The 3,751-nt window shown below is 58.0% G+C and overlaps 1 long non-coding RNA gene across 2 annotated transcripts in view; it reads left to right on the top strand.

Moving 5' to 3' along the window:
* The first annotated feature begins 536 nt into the window (after positions 1-536).
* The window catches only part of LOC104849301, a 5,712-nt gene continuing 2,497 nt past the window's right edge, over positions 537-3,751 (top strand). Inside the window, exons 1-2 of one of the 2 annotated variants that reach the window (XR_776724.1) lie at positions 537-733; positions 3,250-3,438. This is a non-coding gene — a long non-coding RNA (uncharacterized LOC104849301). Of the gene's footprint in view, positions 734-2,696; positions 3,439-3,751 lie in introns of those variants that run through there. The other variant, XR_776723.3, reaches the window with a different exon arrangement.

Raw genomic sequence — 3,751 nt, 5'->3', positions numbered from 1 at the left:
GGACTCGGATGGCGAACAGGTAGACAGACCTGAGTTTTGCTTTTCAAAGTGGAAGACTTTTAGACTAATGAAACAGAGTGATGGAAAAGAAGAGGACACATACCATAGGTCTTTAGGGGTCAAAAATACACAGGTTGAGCCCCCCCTCAGGAAGAATCGCTTCAGGAAGGGAGGACCACTTATGCAAAGGCCCTGGGGTCCCAAAGACCCGGGGTCCTGGTACCTCACCCACGCACTGGGAATAGGCGCCCATCATTCAACACCCCCCAACCCAGATTCTTGGACTCCTCCTGGGGCTCCCTAGTTCCCTGGGGGATCAAATCCAAGTTGCTTAGCACTAGGCCCTGCAGGATTTAGCTGGCTGGGGACACAAATGTCTCCAGACCAGCCCTCCGCGACTGTCAGCGAGGGGCCCCGCCCCTCAGCAGACCCCGCCCACGCAGCCTCACCATTGGACAACTCAGAGAATGTCGGACGCTGGTTGGCTGATGTGGACGCCCAGCCGGATACAAGCCTTTATAGCCGGTCCGGGAGCTCCGAGGGGGCGGGCGCGGGCGCGGTCGGGTCTGAGGCTTCAGGTAAAGGGCCAGCTTTCGGGAAACACGCACAGGGGCTCCTGGGGAACTCAGGGGACGCGGTGACAGGCGGACGCGGTACATCCAACCCTTCTGCGGGCTGGGCGCGCTGCCGCGAAGTGGGCACATTGTGCTGGGACCCCACGGGGAGCGGCCAGGTAGGTGGTGAGCCAGGAGGAGAGGGGGCTCTGGATCCCGGAGATCGCCCCTCTTTTCACCCTGCGGGCGCCAGCGAGGGCTCATCCGTCTCCTGGCACCCCAACCGGCTACGGGGACCCAAGCCCAAGGTGACTCTGGGCGCCTTGGGGACCCGAGTCCTTCCTTCCCGCTCTGGGCTGGGGGCGGGATGGGGGGGCGGGGTGAGGAAACGGAGTCGGGGCAGGGAAGGCCGCCAGGACCCGGGGACAATGAGCAGCGGATGGGACCGCCCGGCGGCGCTTCCTGGAGGAAACTGCCCTGTCTCTGCGAAGCTGAGCGGCTGTGTGCGCGGGGTGCTGGCCTGAGCACCCTCCCCTCTCCAGCCACCCCCTCCACCCCTACCTCAGGACGCTGAGGGCTTCAAATTGGGAAGGAGCCCCCCATGTCCCCCAGGACCTCATCCCTTATCCTTGTTTCACCATCGCAGCTCAGCAGCCTGAAATAGCCCCCGGGGCGGGCGTGGGGGCGGGCGGTGTCTCATCTGAAGACCTAATGAGGGGGTCCTAGGCAGAGGACGGGAGCTGGCGGTGACAGCGCGGAACGGCGCGGGGAAGGGCGCGGAGGAGAGAGAAGGACAGCTACACACCCCTAACCAGGGACACGGGCAGGGACTGACAGGTGCAGGCGGCTGGCCGGGCACGGAGGAGGCTGCCCACCCCTCCTTGGGAGGGGAAGGGGCTCCTTGCCGGGCCGGCCCAATGTGTGGCCAGAACAGAGGCCACACAGGTCCTCTTCCTGACTCTGCCCATCTATGACCTTGGGCAGGTGGATTTATCCTCCCTCCATCTCAGTTTCTCCATCTGCACAATGGGGGAATGGACAATGATCATAGAAGGGCCAAGCTTGGACGGTTTAGCTAGGATCCAAACTTCTGGGGTGTAGGAGGCTGAGGCAGGAGGGTTGCTGTGAGTTCACAGCCAGCCTGAGTTACACAGTAAGACCCTTCCTCAGAAAACAAACAAAAACAGTTAATGCCCATAAATTATGGAATCTGGCTCATAATAAACAGCCAAAGCATCACTGTTCTTCACTGCCCCGGGGCCAACTACCCATTTCTCAGCCCAGCCCATCGGTCCAGCTGGTTTAGGTCTTAGGCATGACTGCAACTGTGTCCTCCATCCCAGAGCCTCGGCCTCGGGCGTGACCAGGTCACCAGAGGAGGGGGCTCCCCCCGCCCAGTCATGCACCAGCTGCGTGGGCGGCAGGCCCAGTTCCCTAAGCCCTGGGTCAGGCTTTTTCCAAAACCCAGCGCATCCCGGGGCAGCTTCCTGAAAACAAGCCTGGAGCAGCAGCACTGGCCGTCCCCCAGGATGACCTGCTGCCTGTCACTTGCAGCTGGCGCGAGGGAACAGGAAACAGCTGCTTGGGGCCTGGAAGGGGCCCTGCCTGGCCTTGCAGCAAGGAAGGACTCAGGGCAGGCAGAGGTGCGGAGTGGAGTGGGGTCGCCCCAGTCATGCAGCAGGGGCGAGTCAGGCTGGCTGAGGGGTGGTGAGAGGGCCACGGGGCGGGGCGCACAGGTAGGTGGCCACCAGGAATTCCGGCAGGTGTGGCTGGGAGGGTTGCCGGGTGGTGGCAGTGGGCCGGGGAGCTGGTGCCAGTGGAGGGTGGGGAGAAGTTGTAGCCGGGCTCTGCCGGCCAGCGGGTCCCCAGAAGCTGGCAGAGCCCAGTCTGAGCGGTTTTCCCTCGGGCGATGATCTGAATCCCTACCTCCGTGCCTCAGTTTCTCTACGCGTAAAATTGTAGAATTGGATGGGAATTACATTTCCAGGCAGGGCATAAGTGCCGAAAGTCGCCCTCCACTCCTAACGGGTTTTCCTGTGGGCTCTCCAAAGCTCTGTCTATCATCCAGTGGGTTTTGTTTTATTTATTTATTTATTTTTACTTATTTCGGTACCGGGGACCTTGGGCTTGTGAGGCAGATGGCGGCACCACTGAGCTAAATCCCCGGCCCTTGTTTTATTTTGTTTTGTTTGTTTGAGTCTCACTCTATACTTCAGACTGGACTTGGGGCGATGCTCCTGCCTCAGCCTCCTGAATGCAGAGATTACAGGCGTGTGCCAACTCGCCTGGCTTTTGGTTTAGTTTAGTTTAGTCCGATTTGCCCATGCTGGGGGTGGAACCTTGGGCCACATGCCTGCTAGGCGAGCGCCCTACCACAACCCAGCCCCAATTGTATGCTTTGTGAACCCAATTTCTGGGCTCAATATATTCACACCTTTGTCCTCAACCGCTTGGAAGCTTTGAGTCTGGCAGGAAAACTTTGTTCTGGTACCCATTATTTATGTGGTAGTCAATGTGCAAACTGGAACTTGCGTCAGTTACCTTGGGCCTCAGGACCCTTCTCAGAACATCTGCTCTGATCCTTATCCTGCCTCCCCGAAGCAACGAGCAACAGATAAACACAACACCTTGCTCTGTTCTTTGTTAAATATCACAGTAGGCTGGGGCGTGACTCACCGCTAACGCGCTTGTCTAGCTTTAGTTCCATCCCCAGCACTGAAAACAACCTTACATTATGAGATGTGGCCCAAACCTACAACTTGGTTAGAAGCTCCACTTGTCCCTGGAACAGTCACCTTACCCCAACTTGGCATGGAGAGCCACCGACACGCCACAAAGTCCCGAGGTGCTGCAGTAGAGACACCCGCGGAAGCAGGGCTGCACAGTGAGTTCAAGGCCAGCCTGGACCACACAGTGAGGCCCTGTCTCAAAGAAAAAGCAGATGCACAATTGTGTCTTCTCTGGAGACACAAAATTTTTTTTTCTTGGGTATGAGGGGCTAACTTGGGACCTTGCGCTTTCGAGGCGGAGGCGGTGCCACTGAGTTAAGTCCTGGACCCGAAGAAATCCTTTTTATTTATTTATTTATTTTTTTGGTACCGGGTATAGAACTCTGGTCCTTGCACTTGCGAGGCAGGCCACTGAACCGCTGAGCTAAATCCCTGGCCCTTTTTTTTTTTTTTTTTTTTTTTTTTTTT

Source organism: Fukomys damarensis, unplaced genomic scaffold (assembly GCF_012274545.1).
Source record: "Fukomys damarensis isolate Sample0158 unplaced genomic scaffold, DMR_v1.0_HiC HiC_scaffold_37, whole genome shotgun sequence".
In the NCBI taxonomy this organism is placed as follows: Eukaryota; Metazoa; Chordata; class Mammalia; order Rodentia; family Bathyergidae; genus Fukomys; species Fukomys damarensis.
This window is presented reverse-complemented; position numbering and strand designations above follow the sequence as displayed.